This window comes from Panthera pardus, unplaced genomic scaffold, assembly GCF_024362965.1.
Source record: "Panthera pardus isolate Hobbes unplaced genomic scaffold, ASM2436296v1 HiC_scaffold_12, whole genome shotgun sequence".
Classification (NCBI taxonomy): Eukaryota; Metazoa; Chordata; class Mammalia; order Carnivora; family Felidae; genus Panthera; species Panthera pardus.
The window spans coordinates 100,849,965-100,870,626 of record NW_026526677.1 but is presented as its reverse complement, the minus strand read 5'-3'; positions in this window follow the sequence as shown (position 1 = coordinate 100,870,626).

Sequence of the window (20,662 nt, the reverse complement as noted above, 5' to 3'; positions counted from 1 at the left end):
ACAGCTGCTCACACAGCTCACACAGGTACCGCGGTGCGGGGAGCCCACAGGAGGCATCTCCGCGGCTGCAGGTCTGGGGCCGCGCCAGCCTCCCTCCCGGCCCCAGCCTCCCTCTTGCTGAACAGGCCCTGGAAACCAAGCCAGTGTCAAGTGGGAGGCTTGGCTCCCCATGGAAATGGACAGTTACAAGAGCTGTGTGTCCTCACATCCCCTCCTCTCACACACCTGGAAACTGAGGCAACTTGGCTCGTCATACAGGAGCTCTAAAGGACTTGTCTGGACCCCTGTGTGTAAGGCACTGCTGTGTGTGTGTGTGTGTGTGTGTGTGTGTGTGTGTGTGTGTGTGTGTGTGTGTGTGAGAGAGAGAGAGAGAGAGAGAGAGAGAGAGAGACAGACAGACAGACAGAGAGGGAACAGCATCTCAGGAGGTGTACCTTGAAGGGCCAAATTGTCAGGGAGGGCCAGACCTGGGTGGCAGCTGCAGGGAGATGGGAGCTACAACAGGCTTCAGAGGAGAGGCAGGACACAGATACAGGCATTAGCTGGCGGCAGGAGCACGGCAGGGGAGTCGTTCTTGATGGTACTGATGCTGCCCGCTCTGGCTTGAGGAGGGCCAGCTGGGTCATTAACGTCCTCTCTCATGAGCTCCTGCCCTACTCAGGAGAGGCAAGGGGGAAGGGGCAAGCCAGACTTGGAATCAGGTCTCTGAGTTCTTAGAAATGTGGTTTCCTAAAGCTTCGAGGGTGGGGTCAGGAGAGGTGGGTCCCTGTCCCAGCAGACTTCTGACCAGCGGAGTGCCTTTGGGCGAGCCACTCGTCCTCCAGGTGCCCCACTCTTGCCAACTGTCATTTCCAAGGCCCTGGGTGTTGGGTTGTTCTTTGAACTGTGGAGGTGGAAGAAGAACACAGTGGCCCCATCTTCTCTGGGACTGAGCAAGGAGGCAGGGAGAGGCAGGGAAAGCTTCCTTCTTGCACTAATATAATGTTGATTTGCCCAGTGGCTCCTACAGTGCTTTGTGTCCCCTGGAAGAGAAGCTGTCTCCCCAGCTCCCACACGGGATTTCCCCAGGAGCCCGAGGGTGGCAAAATGAAACAAAACTATCAATTCTTTAATTGTATTCTTTTTCTTCCCCAGCACACAGTAAACCCATTCTCAGTTAACTCCTGGACCTGCTGCCCCCTTCCCACCCCTCCCACTCTCTCCCATGGGGCGGGCAGCATGACTCAGGCAGATAAGGGAAAGCTCTGGAGAGCCCAAGGCCTGGGAAGGGTCAGGGGGCTGGAGGGGAAGAGCCCCATCCCTCCCAGCCGAGGCTGCAGACCAGTCAGCTGCCCACCTCCCCACTGGTTTCTCTCCTCCCACAGCCCCATGGGTGGGCTCTTCAGACCAGGCTGGGCCCAATGTAGCCGAGCCCCAGTTGGCTGGGCCTGTCCAGCTGGACACAGCAGGATGCGGGAAGGGGAGGGAGAGAAGAGAAACAACCTGGGGACAGCAAGAAGCAGGGGCTGGGAAGAAATCTCGCAGGTTTCTGAGCATTAAATGAGTCGGTGTTTAAATGAGATGCAAATGACATGCAAATGAGCCTCTAGTACTTTTGAAAAGAAGCACCAGCAGTTTGGCTAAGAGAATAGCTGTTAATCTTTCTGCAGCTAGAGACATCCAGAGTGACCTCTCCTCCAGGACTCTCTACTGCATTCAGGAGCTCCCTGAGCCACCCAGAGCCAGGTCCCTCCCTGCCCACCAGGGCTGCCCAGGAAACACCTGCCCATGTGCTCTGTGCTCCCCAGAGAGTATCTGCCAACAACTTCTCTTTCTTTGTTCCCCAACAACCCAAAGGGGTAAGGGGCGAAATTGCACCCCCAGTTCTGGGATTCATGGCACCATACAAGTCCAGTGAAGGCTCAGTCCTGGGCATCATCCTTTTCCCATTTCACATGTGAGAGACTCTAACCAAGACGCCACAGCAGTTCTGTGGCAGAGCTGGGCCTGGCACCCAGGGCTCCGAGACCCAACCGCTCCTGCTCCTGGTCACCATGTTACCCTGACCTCCCTGCTCTTCTGTCCTCTGATCAGAACTGCCCTTTGGAGGCCTGTGAAAGGGGCAACTACGCATAGGAAAGATGGCCTGATGGCATCCAAGAGAAATGTCACCTGCGTCTCACGTCTGGAACTTCAGCCAATTCCGGCCCGCACTCTGGGGCCCAGAAGTGGACGGACACAAGGGCAGCTCTCCCACCCAGACTCCACACAGTTCTGAAGTGTCCCAGATCTCCATGGACCCCCACCAACAATGCCTCCTGCTTTCCCCCACCATTTCCCAACCCAGATCCTGCACAGACATCCCTGGAGCTGGGGTGTTCACACACCCCCTCCCAGGGACCCTCTGGGGTCTGCAGCTGGAGGCTGGGAAAGCCAAAAGAAGAAAGTGATCAAATGGCAAAGAAGAGAGAGAAAGGCAGAGAAGAATGTCACTTGGGGCAAACTGAATTTGCTCTGGGGCTTCCCAGAGTTTTTAGGGGCTTGAGATGCCAGAAGGGAGCTCCAGAGGGCAAAGAGTTTGCTGGCTGAGCCCCCAGAAGACTGGCAGTCTGGGAGAGAGGCGGGTGGAGGAAGGGGGCATGGCGCCATTTGGTAGAAGAGTCCAGCACAATCTGCAGCCTGTTCCTCTGGAGGGGCTCCCCAGACCACAAAATGCCAGGCATCCAGAGGAAGAGTTAACGCTTTATTCATGTCCCCCCACCCTTGGAAGGCTTTGGAGCCCACCTTCCCACCCTCACTCAGCTATCCTGCCCAGCCCCTCCTTATAGTCAGCCCTAACCCCAGAATGCAGGCCCCCCAAGTGAGCACAGGCCAGACATGAGGCTGGGGGTAATGAGGCATCGAGCCCTGACACTCATGCACTCAGAAGCACTCTCAGACAGGGACCCTTTTAGTTCAGGGCTGGGCCCCTGGTGCACCAGATAAATGAATATGAGAATTGCCTGGCTAATTCATTATTGCTGAAGACCTTCCAGCCAGTGAATTCTTACCCCCTCCCCAGGCCATGTAGTCACCAAACAGAGCCATTCTTCCAACCCAGTCTGGCCACCCAGGGAGCCCCAAATTCTAGATCCATGGCTAGGGAGGAGGGGCACATGGCCTCTAATGATGGGCACATTTTCTGAACTCTACAGGGCCCTACTAAACAGCGAGCCTCAATCCTGACCTCCAGGAAGGTTCTGAGAACACAGGCATCAGATGCTACCTTCCCGATGGTCCAGTCATCTGACTCTGTGGCCAGGGTCTCACCCACTCCTTTAGCCTCTCCCCTTGGGACAGAGGGAGTCATACTGAATACAAATGACAGGCTACAAACTCCACTCCTTTTATCTTCAGATTCAGATAGACAATCTGAACCCCAGATGACAAGGCCAATGGTGGGGTCTTCTAAGACACCAACCTTCCAGCAGGGGGAGGTGATTATCCCCACCCCAAAGAGGACCAGCCGGAGGGGAGAAAGTGGGGCTTTGGGGAAGAGGAAAGGGATAATCGCTGGAATTATCCAATTTTCCATGTGCTCCTATTCCCCAAGCTCCACCTTGGTTCTGCTCTTTCTCAGCAGACTTCTGTCAGTGCTGGGAAGAGGAGAAGCCTCCTTGTGGGCAGTCACTGGCCCAGGGTCACCACAGATTGTTTTCATCCAAACTGGGGATCTCCCAAGGCTGAAAGGGAGTGCTATTAATAATTCACCAGGACAGCAGGTGCAAACCTGAACTGTCCTGAGCAAATGGGAACAGTGGTCATCCTGACCGTGGCTATTCCATGGCCTTACTCTCTGGCAGATCATCTGTGAATTCCCTGAGCATCGACAATTGTGACCCCTGTGGCCTCATCTGGTGGCTTCATCCATAGGAATGTGACATGAGACTTGGAACCCTGCTTAGAAAAATAGATGGTGGACAGGGGCATAATAGAGAACTGGGCTGCCATTCACAACATAGTTTACATTTTCCATTCATTAATTTGGTAGATATTTACAAGTCTACAGTGTACCCAGCATAATCCTGGCTACTGGAGAAATGTTGGTGGTCAACACAGTGATCCTGCCCTCACGGAGCTTTCAGAGCACTGTAAATATTGAACATCAGTTATAAGATCAAGTCACATTCTAAACAAGGAAAACGCTGGTAATGTTGGAACAATCAGGAAATGCCAAAGCCATGCCTTGTCTAAGGGAGTCCAGACTGGCTCCATTTTTATTTCAAATCCATTCAATATGGAAGATCAGCACTTAGTAGGTATGTGACTTTGAGCAATTTATTTCACCTCTCTGAGCTTCAATTTCTTCACTTCTAAAAGGAGAAGGTTACCTAGAGAGTTAATCAGAAAATAAATTGGACAATAAATGTATGAAATGCTTTGCACGGTGCCTAGCACAAGGTAGGAACTCAACAGACATTAGTTTCCTTTTTTTTTTTTTTTAATTTCCAAACTGGCTTACAGCTTTATGCCTTCACCGCTGCCAAATAGTCTCTCCTTCCTGTTGTCTACCTGACAAACTCCTACTCAACCTTCAATGCCCAGCATAGCAGCATGAAAGCAAGAAGGACAAAGTAGTAAAGAGTACAAGCTTTTGACCTATTGTTCGTGAGTTTGAATTCTGATTCTGCCAATTACTGTGTGATATGAGGCAAAGCACTTAACCTCTCTGTACCTCAACCTCCTCCTCTGTTTCACAGGATTAGCATGAGGATAAAATGTGTTAATAATCATGATGCACTTGGACCAGTATCTACTACATAGTAAGTCCTCTATGAATTTTTTTTTTTTAATAAAACAACCAAGGTGCATTTGGGTGGCTCAGATGCTTTGATTAAGCAACCAAATCTTGATTCCAGGGTCCCTGTCGGGGACCCTGTCGGGCATGGAGCCTGCTTGGGATTCTCTTCCTCTCTCTATCTCCCCCTCTGAAAATAAATAAATAAACATTAAAATAATAATAATAAAACACCCAACTCAGATATCATCTCCTCCAACCTGAAAAATCTGAAATGTTACGGAATTAAGCTCTTAGCCGTAAATGATCCTTGCCATGGAGTCCCCTCCACATTGCCCAGGGGTGGCCTGTGCATCACAGGGTGGGGGGCAGCAGACAGACTGTAAACTAAGTAGAGGACCAGGGCAGGAGCTGACTTGGGGAGGGAGCCAGGATTCCGAATCCAGTCTCACCCCCAAGCCTAACTACCCTTCCCTCTACACTGTCTCGGGAGCTTGAAAACCAGACAGAGTCTGCTCTCAAATGGCTTAAGCACTGTCCTTTCCGAGATAGCTTCTCAAGGTCATTGCAAACATGGGATCTGACGGTTCCTCCCTGCAGCCTTGCTCTCCAGAAGATAGCCACGGAGGCCCGAGCTCTAGCTTCGAGAATTCAAGATGTGATCTGTTCACATGGCCGTCCCTCCTGCCACCCCCGCAGCCTTCTGTCCCCCAGAGCCGGAAAGCAGCCTCAGTGCAGCACGGGCAGGAAAGCCCATCTAGCCCCAGCTTGACATTTCAACAGCCAGAGACCCGGAGATAAAAGTTGTCACTGAACAAAGTTCATGTCCCTCTTCCCTCTCCTTTCTGGAGGCTTGATAGGCATCAGTGTGGGCACCAAGACGCTCCTCCCCACCTTGCTGCTGCTGCCGCCACAATTCCCGCTTTTTGGGGAGGGAACCTTCATGACTGATGATTACAAAGAAGCAGTTTATCACCTGTGCTTTTATGATTGCAGCAACTAAGGGGGAAAAGATGTCCTTTCAGATAAGCATTTGAAGGAGGGGGAGAAAGATTTTCAAAGCCTCCTTTGTTCTCCTGAAGAGCCATGCCATGGAGTTCTGGCACACAGCCCGGGAGAAAGGAGAATTTTAAAAACACAATCTGAGCTGGCTTCCAACCCACTGTACCATCCCTGTCATCAATTAGGACTGTTACTTAACAAGGGGTATGGACCGTTAGTCTCATCCAGCCTGCTCTCCCTAATTGAATGTGGACTCGTGATGAATTCTCTGGAAAAGGGCTCCGTGCAATGGAGGCCACCGCCTCGGCCCCCTGACACTCAGGGCCAGCTCCAGCTGGGCTGGCGTGGGCCTCTGGGGCGCGTTGCTGGCAGCAAGATAAGAGAAGGACCTTTCTGAGGCCCCTTGGCGCAGGCAGGGAGCACAGACCCAGAACTCAGAGAAGGGCAGACTGCCAGTCCGTGCTGGGAACTCAATTTGGGAGCCAGGGAGAAGATGGAAGGTGAAATCAGTGCCCCCTCCAAACTCAGCCCTGCCCAGCAACACCCTTTCCCCCAGGTTATGGTGATGAACCTCATCAGGGCATGGAGAGCTTTTTCAGAGCCTCAGTCCACAAAGGGGTGGGTTGAGCGGCTACAGACTCGATACATATTATGTTCGAGAAGCCGGGATACTGTCAGCCACAGCCTCACCACTGCCAACCACCAAGAAATGGCCATGTTCCTTAGCAAACTAAAACTCTGATCCCCCAAGGTCTGCAATGGGGAAAACTCTTAGCGATAAAGGAAGCTGGATCTCATGGTGCCCTGGATCACCAAGACCTCGGTGTTGGTGACCAAGCCCGAGGGTTCAGGACGCTCCCTGCTTTACCTTGTGATCCCAGGTGGACACATGAACGTTTCATTTGCTCTCTACAGTATAGCTGAGATCAAGCTGGGATGGTTAAAGTCAAATTTTACCAAAGGCTCTGGAGAAACACAAGGGAAAAAACACAGAAGAATACGAAACCCGATCATCTGGTTCAAGACGTCCGTCTGGTTCGTGTTTGACCTGGAGCCTTTGTAAGTTTACTTACCACGAGGATGGACCCCTGGCTTGGCCCCTTGCCAGAGGCCATCTTTCCCCTGCTCATACCGGATCCTGGAGGTCTATATCTGAGTAAGTAAGATGGGATTTACCCTCCAACCTACCGAGGACCTGCTTTCTAAGTTCTGTCCCAAAACCCACATCTTGCTTGGATAATTAAGGCAGAGACTATCCAGGAAACAGCTCCAGGAGGGAGCAAATCTACACACCTGACCTTGCAGGCCTCGGCACCACAAGCATATAGGAATGCAGCCCCAGAGCCTCACACAGGGACAAGAAACACATACATTTAAAAGCAAAGGGTTATTTTGCCAGTCTAAGTGGGCCTAGCCCACTTGATGAACACTCAGTCCTCAGCATGGGTTTCCTGCCCGTCACTGTTCCAGTTCTCTACGGAGACAAAGCCCGCCCTGCTTGGCTGGAGTCCTAATGCACCTGGCTCCCTCTTGCCAAATCCCTGCCCTGTGCAGTGCTCCGGAGGCACTTCTCTAGAACTCATATTTCCTGGCAGAGTCCCTACACTAACCAGATGAACCATCCGTATCGGCTATCCCTACCCGATTCCCAGTACTAACAACTCCTACTGTGCCCCACCCCAGCTCAGGATAGCCATTGACACCAACCCCAATGAAGCCTAGGGTCATCCTACATCTTCCTAGAAACTATGAAAGGAGAATCTTAGTGGCCTTCACCAGCAGCCAGCCACACTGCTGAGTGAGTGATAATCAAGAGGCAACCAGACAGAAAACTCTTCATTCTCCAGAGTTCTCATAAGAAAGAGCATCCTATAAATTTCTACAAAAGAACAGGAATCCCCCAAGAGATCCAGAAGCGAACAGAACTGTTCTACATGAAGTGAGGGTTAGGATTTGCTTGATACTTCGAAGAGGGAAGAGACAAGAAAGGAGAAAGAGAAAGAGCTGGCAAGCTCACCAAAGATTGTGTCCCACCAAGTGCCCTGAACCATCCCTTCAATCCCTGGCTGCCTGAATCTTCAACAAGACCATAGAAACTCAGCAAATTCTGGAAGGTGACTAGAGGGAATATGGAAACCAGTAAAGGAGAAGATACAGACAAGCCTGACAATGGAGCATCACACACAGGGTAAAAATCAGTGAAAGATCTCAGGAAATCACAGGTTCACATCACAGGACACAGAACTGCTGATGTTCCAGTCAGGTTTAATAGCTCTTTAGATACCAAGAGGGCCCAGCTCATATCTGACAGTAGCATCATTATAGCCACCATTTTACTGAGCACCAAACATGTGGTAAATTTTGCACATTTTTTCAATCCTCATAGTAACCCTGTTAGGTAATATCACCAACTTAGTGATGAGGAAACCGAGGTTCAAAGGGATCAAGTAACTTCCCCCAAATCACACAACTATTGCATGGCTGAGCCAGGATTGCTAGCCTGGCCAATGGAATCCAAAAGCCATGCTCTCCTCTAGGATATGTTGGACTCCAGAAGTCTCCTGGTTCCCTTCCATGTTCATCTCAGTCTCCCGCCATTGTCTCTTTCCATCTGCTCCTGAAGGCCCAGTATGGAGCAATAGTGATATCGCCTGAGTTAGGCCACAGTCAGTCACTCAACAAACATTTCTCAGAATCTTACCATTTGCCAGGAATCGTGCAGGAGATTGAGGATTCAAACACAAGTACAACACAAACAATGGCCAAGTGCAGGGTGCCCTGGCAGACGAGCATCTACGGAGCTGTGGGACAGCAACAAGGGGAGCCCAGGTTCTGTCTTGGGGCAAGCAGCAGAGAATGAGGCTTTGGAAATGCACCTTCTTTGGCCAGAATGGACCACACGCAGTCTCCTGATGTCAAAGAGCAGAGCCAAGAAGCCCCCTAGGGAATGACTTTTCCCGCCCCCCACTTTACCCCTCTGCTGGCAAGGAGAGAACAAAAAGTGTAGCCTCCACCCTACAGGAAAGGGAAGGAAAAATCAAGCTAACGTTTTCTGAGTATCTCCTATGTGCCAGGCACCCCTTCAGGCCTCACAGCTGCATTTTGCTGAAGGAGTCACAGACTGGTTCAGTCGCTTGACCTGGGTCATTCCACTGGGAAATGCAGAGCTGGGATTCAACCCAGTCCCGCGCCTCCGCAGCCCATGAATGATCCTTCCACAACTAGACGCCTCACCGCCTCTGGGCAGAAGCTGCCAGAGGTCCACCTGAACCCACTGATTGATTAAACCGTGGCCCAGCAGGTAGTGAGCGCTGCAAGGGATGGTGCCAGACCCACCGGGACCCTGACCAAGTCAGAGGGTATGAAATAATGAAACGTGTGAGGGCTTGGGGTGCATGCCTGCTCAAGCTCTTTAGCCTCCTCTGCATCAGAAGACCGTCTGCCCAGGCTGCCTTGACTCCCATCATGCCCACCTCCCCTCCCCAGCCAGGAAGTCTGAGCACCAGCCTCAGGAAAATGTCAGCCAGGCCTAGCCAAGCATATGTCTGTGTCATTGGCACCCGCAGGGAGCTCCAACAGTCGGAAGGTGGAAGAACCCGGTGCCAGGGGCGGGGCAGATGGCATCTCGTCAGCCTCGTCACTGCTCTGAGAACCCTCAAACCCACTCTTGGCCAACTCTCTGAAACAAGGGCTGCCCACGAGCCCTCATCACCCATGCTCATGGCAACCCAGCCAGCCTGCAATGCCATGCCAACCCATGAGCTGGCAGAAACACCACCACAGCTCGATTCCCTCTGCCACCTGCCTGTTGTCACTCTTCACTGAGCATCGTTGGCCTTCCACAGGGCTGCGCTCCCAGGCTCCAGGCTTCCAATCTGCTCTCTGGGAGGCTGACAGAGGACGGGCAGGGCTGGGGGGAGGCCTCCCTTCCTCACTCCCACCAGCTCCTTGCCCAGGGCCTGGATGTTGGAACAAGTGCTAGGAACCCAGATGGTAATTGCTGCCATCTAATTATGCGTGCATACGATATTAGCCAAAAGCATTTGACTATCTCCTGCGGTCTCAGGCAGATCAAATGGAGAGGCGCGCGGGTTCGAGGATTACTCCGGCAGGGTAATGGCTGACAAGACTGCCTGCTGCCACTCAGGCAGCCACTGCCTGGCTGTCTTTCCCCATCAGAACCCTCACTCTTCACCTGAAGGAAGAGGGAGGGCTGGGAGCTCAGGCCTTCCGGGGCCAACACGGGCTAGAATCCTCCATGGCTCATGGCTCCTGGCTTTTCTCTAACCCTGTCCTACTAACCACCACATTGAAGACCTTGCACTTCACCAAGGTAGAAGCAGAGGATGGGTGTATTCCAAAAATGGCATCTATGTGCTCATGGTGAATCCCATCTTCTTCTAAGACTACCATCTCTGTCTTGCCATTTGATAACCTCTTATCCAGACTGAATCTTCAACTCATGTGGCACTCATTTGCAGTTAATGGGAAACTAGTGCCTTTGCCTGGCCCGGGTTCCTGAAGGTCAGATACCCTGTTTGGTTTTATTTTCTTTCTGGAACCAAACTACTTAGGTACATGCTTTGCACACAGTAGGGGCTCAAGACATGGTTATGGAGGTCAACTATTTTCTGGCTACCTTACCTACTGTATGACAGCTTCCATGCAGACGTTGGGACACAGACATGAACAAACCACCACCCCTGCCTCCACAGAATTCTACATCTAACCCACAAACATTTCACTGGGAATGACTGCAGGGAAGAGGAGCCCCCAAGAAAGAAAGAAAAGGACAGGTGGGAGGTGAAGGTAGAGAGTGGCATGAATCGTCACAACAGGACGAGTTTAGGTAAGACATCAGCAAGGACCTCCGAGGATTTCAGCATTTGTGCTGCTGGAACATGTTTGTTTTGTGCCCGCTGGGAATGAGGCAGGGAACTCACACACACAAGTGTCTCTGATCCCAAGTAACAATGTGAGGAAGTTGAGGGATGAGGACATCTATGTCAAGGATAACTTGGCTTCCTGTACTCATCACTTAAGAAGCAAAAGGATGCCATGGAGGAAGCCCTAGGGACAGCAGTCAGGCCTCAGCAGCTGTCAGGATTTGTAGAAAGTGTGAATCCCTGAGAGCAGAAGGGGGAAGGTAGGAAGGGACTGGGGGCCAGCACTTACCTGCCTCTGGGGTGGCCTAGGTGCTGTAGGAACTGACCCGGCTGAGGGCAATGACTTTTGAGGCTCAGTCTGATGAACAAGCAGGTACCAGGGGACACCACTCTCTCCAGTCTCAGTCTGGGGTGAGTTCCAAGAAGACTTAGAGAGAGTAATCCTTGGAAGGCTCACGTTTAAGGACTGGAATTTGACTGAATCCCAGAATGGAGATTGGTGGGCACACAGGACAGGGCTTTGAGCCCGCTGCCAGAACAGGAATTCAGGTGCACAGCCAAAGTCATCAGAACCAGCACATGGCATCGAGGTGGGGACAACAAAGAGGAGGCAGGGGTCCTCATCCGGATCCTTCTGGAACAATCCTCGCTCACTGATTCACTCTGGCTCCAGGTGCAGAACATGGCTCCCCTTTATATGAAGGACCAGCAGGCCAGCTGTGGGCAGGACCTGCTAGAGGCTGGGCCCGGGTAGGGTCTTCCCAGAACAGGTGGGACATCAGTTGAGTGCTAAAGGATGAAAATAGACGGGAGAACATCACTGAAGTGAGAAAAGATACAGAGGTGGGTTTTTTATGGCATGCTTCCCGTTCAGTCCGAAAAATGTGTTCTACCGGAGTTTAGAACAAAGACTAGTGCTTATCACATTTGGGAATATAGATTGGGGCTAGATCCTAAGGAGAGTTGAATATTGGGAATTCTTCTGGAGGTACTTTTGAACCAGTGAAAGGATATATATAGGGTGGAGGTGAAGGAATGCATATAGAGAAAGTGGCCTCTTGGGGTCTCACATCTTCCATGGAAAATCCAAGGAGAGAGTAGGAAACCCTCTCATTGCAGCTGCTGACCAGGTTGACAGTTCCAGGTAGGAAGGAAAGAGATTGACCCAGGCTATGATTATGGGGGGGGGGGGGAGGGGCGAGGGGGCAGGGGGGAGTGTAGGACAAAGTGTGGAGAAGCAGAACCATGCTTACAGTGTGCTTTCTGGGGCCAACCCACACCTGGCTTTGGGTCTGGGGCTCAGCTTTGGGATTAGCCATGGGATAAAGACAAGGCAACATCAAATGCCCATTCCCACTTTCCCCTCCAACAGCCTTCTCCTCCTTTCCCTCCTCTTCCTTTTCTCTTGGTCTCCACGTAGGATGCGTTCCTGGCTTCTCCCTGCTCCCCCCTGCAGGGTGACTGCCTTCCAGCCACAGAGAAGTGGGTGTGTCAGACTGTAGATCACCACAGAAGGGTTGACATCTTGTGTGTAATGAAGAGAGAAATGCATCAGGGGTGTTTAGGGGAGATGACAGGTGATCACAGAGGCCTCCTCCTTGCCCAGATGTATTTTGTCAACTGATCACTCAGCAGACCAGAGAGGGAGCTCAGTCAAACCCCCTGGGTGTTCTGGAGGGATGGGGGCTCTTTTGATCCCAGACGTGCTTCACTCTGGCCTTAGCCACACTCCTGCTGCTCCCCTGGTGGGGTGGAGTGGGGAGGGGACAGGCTCCCTTTGAAGCTCATCCTGAGACTGGGCAGAGAGCTTCCTTTCCTTGTAGAAAAATGAGAGCAGCAGCTATGATGTGCTTGGAAATCAAATCCCCCGAGAGCAGAGATGATGCTCTGGCCAAGGGTACAGTGGCTTCCCGCACAGCACTAACTTTTCCAAGGCTCCCCCCACCTGCATAGACAACATAGCCATATGACCTTGAAAAGCCACCAACTCTGAACTTCAGCCTCATTATCTGTGAAACAGGGATAATTCCATATTTTATTAAATCTGGGATACCACTGATTAGAAGACCCACCATTCTGTTATTTACCACTAAGAAAGAATTTACTGCCAATTAAACTATGATATGCCATCCTGTAAGGCATATCCTGATGTCACAGATGTTGAGATGGGAGGAAATACCCATGTGAAAATTTGTGGAATATGATCATTCTGCACAGGGCTCTGAGGAGGATCAAGCCATGATGAGCAACAACACGCTTTGTAAACTATGAAACACAAAAACATGAGTTGTGCACAGTATCAGAAGGTTGATTGTGGGAAAGATCTTGATGGCGCTAGAAAGTGAGCTTCGCAAGGGAAGGCATCCTGGTCTGTCTCCTTCACCACAGTAGCCCTAGTGCCTGGGTTGCTGCTTGGCACATAATAGGCTCACGGTAAATACATCTGAATCCATAAATGATGAGTGATCTGTGAAATCCCAAAACATGACAGTCTTGCACGGTGACAGGTCTATCTGCACTGCCAGGGGGCAGTGTTGAGTCTGGGGTCTGTGGGGGGGGTGGGCCTGCTCTCCTTCTGACACCTTGGGTATATAGGATGGGAGAGTCCAAGCAGACTCATGGTCAGGGCTTCCAGAGACTCGCAGGGCACGGCCTCTCACAGCCTGGCTCAGTTTTCATCAAATGAGGCTGGCAGGCTATCCCACTGAGCAAGTGAGAATTATCCCCACTCCTGAACAACACAGACGTTGGGGGCAGTTCTTGAGCAACAACTACATGAACCACCAGGGGCTGAGTCCCCACCTGTGTCAAGGTGCCGTCAAAGTTAGTTTCTTCTGGGCTTCTCTTCCTTGGCTACTAAGTGGCCACCTGTTCCTCCCATCTTCACAGGGTCTTCCCTCTGTGCGTACCTGTGTCCCAATCTCCTCTTCTTGAAAGGACACCAGTCGTGTTGGACTAAGCCCTTTCCTAGTGACCTCATTTTGCCTTCATTTCCTCTTTAACAGTCCTATTTCCAAATATATTCACATTCTGAGGCATTGGGGGTTAGGGCTTCATCATAGGGATTTGTGCACACACAACTCAGCTCATAACAGTTCAATAAACCTTTAATAACTACCTACTTCAGAACAGGCACTGTGCCAAGTGATGAGAACACATAAATAAATAAGACTGGCCTCAAATGGATCACAATCCAGTGGGGGAAAATAGGTACAGGAACAGATAACCATTTGGTGGAAGTGCAATGAGAAATGTATCAACCCAGTAGGAGGGCCAAGAAGGGTCACCTGTCCTAGCCTAAGGAGGTGGTCAGGGAAGGCTTCCTGGAGGAGGTGATATATTAGCTGACTGTTAAGGATGAACATAAGCCAAACTGAAGTTGGGGAGAGGGAGAAAAGAGGATGGGAGGTAGTCAGGGAAGGCTTCCTGGAGGAGGTGATATCTTAGCTGACTGTTAAGGATGAACATAAGCCAAATTGAAGTTGGGGAGTGGGAGAAAAGAGGATACTCCTGAGAGAAGAAACAATACCCAAAGTGTGCTGATACACAGCCACGTAGCAGGACATGCTTAGCACCCTACTTTTGCCCAGTGAGGCAATGGAGAGTGATGCCTCCTTAAATTTTGTGCCCTAGGGACTTCACTTGCCTCACCCTGGTTCCAGCCCTGAAGAACCACAAATGGTTCAGTGTTGCTGGAGCATGAGATTCAAATCAGTGGCTAGTGAGCAGCAAGGCAAGATTTAGAGGTAGGTCCTGAAGGCCTGTGCGCAGTGCAAGGAGATTGGCCTTCATCCTGTAAGTGATGGGGAGTGAAGGGTTCCAGGATGGACTTCAGTTGTGTGCCCCCAGGAGCATTCTTAGCCCCTCAAACTAGGTGGCCACATACTTCATGGGTAATTATGAGATACACAGGCACCCAGTGCCTGATTAGTAACTGTCATGTGGAGAGAGGACAGTAAAAGCACTGCCTAGGGTCATCACAAAAATTAAATGAGAAGAACCCATGTAATGTGTTCAGTATTGTGCTTGAAGCATAGTAGTTGTTCAAAAGCATTCGTTTCTTCTAAGTCCTTTTTGGTCCTTATCACATTCTGCCATTTAGTGTATTTACTTGCGTGCTAACCTCTCACGTTCTTTATGGAGCAAGGACTGTGATTTAGCAGAGGCTGGATGGACTTGTGGCAATAAAATGGGTTTTGGAGTCAGACAGAAAGACCTGGATTCCCATCCAGGCCCACCGCATACCCACCAGCCGTGTGACCTTGGACAGACTGTTTCGTTTTGTTAAACCTCCATTTCCTCATCTAAAAATACTCATCTCTAAAAATACTCAAGTGGAAGTGCCTGGCTCGTGAGACACAATTAGCAATATTTGTTGAGTGTGTGAATGAAGAGGGAAGAGAGAGGCTGCCTGCCTTGGCTTCCTGCCCTATCGTCCACACTAAGACCTGGTCACCCTTGACTTTTCTTCTCTCTTACCTATGCACCTAATTAATCACCAAGCTCAGGTCATGCCATCTCCTTCTTAGTTTAGAACCCATCCACTTCTCTTTCTTCCGGCTGCCTTGCTCTGAACCTCTTCATCCAGGCCACCATGTTTCTAGGCTGACTTCCCAGAAGGGCTGCCTTCTGTGGAGCCACCTTCCATAGACATACTGTTGGCCACCTACCCAGGTGTCCACCTCTCTTCCACATGGTGCACAGGTAAGTGGATTCATCAAAGCCAATCATGACAAATTCATTCTCCTTGTCGGTGATTCATTTGGGAAGGGGCAGGGAACCCAAACCTGGCTGAAGAAGGGTAAGCAAATCTGCTGGAGGGCTTCAGGGAAAGTTTTTCATACTGATGGAGAGACATAGCTCCTCTTCCTCCAGTGAAGGGTATCCTGTCTGCATGGGAAGCACCTTGCATGTGAGGAGTCATGGCCCACATGCTGAAGACCGCAGAGCAGAAATATGGGAAGACCCTGGGTTCTCATGGCATCACGCAGCTGCCCAATAAACCAATCCTAGACACTTGCTGCCACCATGCATCTCGCCATTTGAGATAAGAGGTTCTCACTATCTAACTAGTTTCGTCTGGGTTCCCTAGGACTTGCAGCATCCTGACTGATACAGCTGCCCACTCCCGGTGTCAACTCTCAAATCCTTCTCCACGACCGCACACTATAGAGCTCTGGTGGCAAATCTGGCCATGGCAGCCTTTCCATGGCTTCTCCTTGGCATCAATTTCAAGTCCAGTTACTTAGCATGCCCTTCAATGCCCTTCCTGATCCAGCCCCTGCCTCCTCTACAACCCTGCATCCTTTTATTTCTCTCTCTCCTGGGCCCTCTTAACCCCACCATGCCTACAATCTATTCTCAACCCTCTGGGCAAGTCATTGAACCTTCCCGTCTTCAACTTCCTCATCTGCAAAGTATCTATACCATACGATTGCTGTGCAAACAAAAGGAGTTCATATATGTAAAGAACTGGGGCCCAGATTAATCTGTAAAGTGCCACATAAATATCGTTGTATCATTATTACTGACATTTCCCCAAATGTGCCTTTTTCAGGCCTCCTGTTTCTTTCCATTGGCCAGAGGCAGACGACAAGTCCCTAGAGGATGTCAGGGTCACAGGATAGGAGGAGCCTTGAGTCCCTCAACTACCACATAGGCATGTGGGGCTGTTATGTGTTCAGGCAATAAATCCTAGCATGAATTTGTTTGCTACAGCAGCCAGCACTCTACTAACTAAACCGGCTCCCCTACAACCTGCCCCCAGTGTCCCTGTGATAACCCCTGTTCTAGCAACTAGCAGGCTGTGTTGTCACTATCAGTTTACATTTCCTTTTCCCTTCCTAACTAGAAGCAGGAGTGACTTGATTCACCTTTGAGTACTGTTATGGATTGAATTGTGTCCCCCCCCACCCCGTCCTGCTTCAAATATGTTTAAGTCCTAACCCCCAATACCTTAGAATGTGACCTTAGTTGGAAATGGCATCATTGCTGATGTGATTGGTTAAGATGAGGTCATATAGGAGGAAAGCAGTGGGTGCCTAATCCAATATGACTTCCATCCTTACAAGAAGAGAGAGGGGTGCCTGGGTGGCTCAGTCAGTTGAGTGTCTGACTTCAGCTCAGGCCATGATCTCTCAGTTGATGAGTATGAGCCCCACATTGGGCTCTGTGCTGACAGTTTGGAGCCTGGAGCCTGCTTCCAATTCTGTGTCTCCCTCTCTCTCTCTGCCTCTCCCCCGCTCATGCTCTGTCTCTCTCTGTCTCAAAAAAGAAGATAAACATTTAAAAAAATTTTTTAGAACAAGAAGAGAGAAATTTGGACACAGGCACACACAGAGGGAAGACAATGTGAAGATACACATACACATAGGGAGACGGCCATGTGACGATGGAGGCAGAGACTGGAGAGATGCAGCAGCAGGCCAAGGTCACCAAGGTGGCCAGCCACCAGCGGAAGCTTTAAGAGGTAAGGGAGGATTCCCAGGGTCTCAGAGGGAGCATGGCTCCTTCCATGGAAGGAAGGAAGGAAGGAAGGAAGGAAGGAAGGAAGGAAGGAAGGAAGGAAGAGGGAAGGAAGGAAGACAGGAGGAAGGAAGACAGGAGGAAGGAAGACAGGAGGAAAGAAGGAAGGGAGGAAGGAAGGAAGGAGGGAGGGAGGGAGGGAGGGAGGGAGGGAGGAAGGAAGGAAGGAAGGAAGGAAGGAAGGAAGGAAGGAAGAAGGAAGGAAGACAGGAGGAAGGAAGACAGGAGGAAGGAAGACAGGAGGAAGGAAGGAAGGGAGGAAGAAAGGAAGGAAGGAGGGAGGGAGGGAGGGAGGAAAGAAGGAAGGAAGAGGGAAGGAAGGAAGACAGGAAGAAGGAAGGAAGGGAGGAAGAAAGGAAGGAAGGAGGGAGGGAGGGAGGGAGGGAGGAAGGAAGGAAGGAAGGAAGGAAGAGGGAAGGATGGAAGGAAGAGGGAAGGAAGGAAGACAGGAAGAAGGGAGGGAGGGAGGAAGGAAGGAAGGAAGAAAGGAAGGAAGGAAGACAGGAAGGAAGGAGAAAAAGAAAGAAGAAGGTGGAAGTGACTTTTGCTCCCCTTTGATCTCCTTCTAGACAGTTACCAGGGGGTTTTTTAGGCTTTGGACACAGGAAGAGAGGATTTCTTCCTGAGAATGCTATAAGTGTGTGCTTGGGGCACTCTCCTGGAAGAAGTGAGTGAGGCTGAAGAAACATCTCCTTCAGGCCACCAACTGACAAAATAATATGAGCTTATAAAGCGAGAGTCTCCCTATGGCCTCATAAGCTGGGAGAGAGAATAAAATACTTTAAAAAAAAAATGAGAGGCAGCATCACATAATTTCTCTTAAGTGTCTTCTGGGCACCAATAGCCTATAAATAGACAGTGCATCTGGTGTGGGAGCAGTCTTGGGGAGGGGGGAAGCAAAGACTAGGGTGCCATTCACAGGCTGCAGGCTCTGGACCTTTCCAGAGTTATCCCGACTGTGGGGTGGGGGTGGGCTGTGTCAAAGAGCTGAGGCTGCACCGAGGGCCCTGGGAGGGCAGCTGGGGGACAGGGGTAAAGCAGAGGCTGGGTGGTGGACCTGCCAACCTGCCGACCTGCAGGGCAAGAACAACCCTCCCATCCCAACATTGGTAATGTAGCAGTCAACTATCCGCTGGTGGGAGACACAGGGACTGCAGCTTCCGATTGCTGCTGTAGCAAATGGCCACAAATTACTGGCTTAAAACACAATTTATTATCTTTCAGTTCTGGAGGTCAGCTCAGAAAGGGTCTCATGAGGCTAAAATCAGGGTATCAGCAGGGCCGCATTCCCTTCTGGAAGTGCTAGGGGAGGATCCATTCCCTGGCCTTTTGAAGCTCCTAGAAGCTGTACCGTTTCCTCATCTCCCCTGTCTTCGAAGCAAGCAACACTGGGCTGAGTCCTCATCTGCCATCTCGCTGGGTCTCCTTCTTCTGCCTCCTTCCTCCACCTTTAAAGGCCTTTGTGATTACACTGGGTCCACTGGAACAACCCAAGGTGGCCTCCCTACTTTAAGGTCAGCTGATTAGCAGCCTTAATTCCAGGTGCAATCTTAATTCCCCTTTACTTTACATGTAAAGTAACATAATCACAGGGTCCAGGGGTTAGAACGTGGATATCTTTGGGGGTGGGTGGACATTATTCTCTTATGTCTCCGATCCCCAAAGATACAAGTCCATCCTACAAGCAAAATACAAATGCATTCACACTACTTCTGATACAAGCTATATTAGCCAGTGTTCAACCAGAGACGCAGAACCAGCAGGAGGCGTATATTGAGATGAATTGTAAGAAATTTGCTTACATCATTGTGGGGGTCGGCTAGGCAAGTCTGGAACTTGCAGGGCAGGCTGTGACTCTAGGATATGGACTTGACGTGCTAAGCATGAGCAAAATTTCCTCTTCTCTCAGGGAGGGCTCAACCCTGCCTTCCAGATCTTTCAACAGGATCAAGCCTACCGGGATGATTTAGGATAACCTCCCCTATTTAAAGTCACCTGACTGGATTTTAATCACATCTACAAACTATCTTCACAGCAACAGCTAGATGAGTGTTCGACGGAATATGTGGGGACCGCAGCCTAAGCACGTTGACGTGTCAAAGAGACCACCACACATGTAAGGTGGCTCACTAAGGACACAGTCCTCTTCCCTCCCCAGCCTGCTAACTGCAAGCTCCTGGACACCTCGGAATGGATGACAATTTTGAGGACGGTCCTCTCTGTGGACTTAAAGGGGTCTAAGGAGCCCACAAAGCTGCTGCTGCTGCTCTCGTCTACTGTTCTCTGAGATTAGTGGCTCCTTAAGAATAAAGGCTAGGATTTTATATTTATATTTGCATCTGGCACTGCCTAACCCAGTGATCCTTGTATAGGATGCTTCATCAGGGAGCATTGCTTGGAAGATTTTTGTCTTTGTTGAGTAAATATTCTCTCCTGTTCCTAACCTGCCAACCCCCTTGGGCAGCTGCCAATCTGAGTGCATTTCCAGCTACTAATTGAAATATTGGTACAACTTGCATCCCATCACAGTGTCATATATGGCCAGGTGGCATCAGGGGGATAATGAGAAATCATACTAGGGGTGGGAGTGGGGTGAACACGCAAATAGATTAGAAGAAGAGGCCATGGCACCTGTTTGTAGAGACATTTGTAAACAAAAAAGAGCCCAGTCTGCCTAGATCAGGGTGAATGTTGACTTGTCTGGAGACCATCGTCCTCAGCATGGCCCAACGGCCTGAGAGATCTCTTACTCCTGAGTGTTCCAGATCTTTGGGAGATCCAGGATGCCCGTGATACCAAGGACAAAGGGAAGAGTCTCACAAGCCAGGCCTTGGAGAACTTTTTGTCATAACCCCTTATTTTACAGAGACTCAGAGAGGGAGAGTGATTTGCTTAAAGTCACACAGCCAGGTAGGCTGACAGATCTGGTACTAGAAGCCAAGGCTCATGATTCTGATGCACTTTTTAAATTTGCACTATGCTCTTGTGTCAATCTCAGTGATGTCACATTCCAGGATACTCAGAACTCGATCTAAGCATCCAAAAGGGTTAGGCGTATCTATCTCTCCGAAGTTCCAGTGAAATGATACATTCGCTGATGGGAGTATCTTTAACATCTGCCCCTTAAATAAGCATGAATTCTAAATAAAACATTTGCAACTTAGGAAAGTTTCCCTGTCCATTCTCTTCAACCAAATTACTTCCGTGAAGCGCATTCAATACAGGAATTCTGGAACCCCCACTGTTTTCACAGGATCTTTGGATACTTGTGATTCACTGGCTTGAGCAATCTCTTGAAAACCAAGCCCAAATGAAAAGTGTTTCATTTGCACGTAACTGGATCACTACCCAAGAATAATTCACGGGATGTATCAGAACTTATTTTTGTTTAATGATTTATTCAACAGGGGAAGTTTTCCCTTTGTCCATGGTATAATCGTGGTGCTGGGCACGTTCCACAGACTGATGGCTACAATGGGCAGATTTCTAAAAT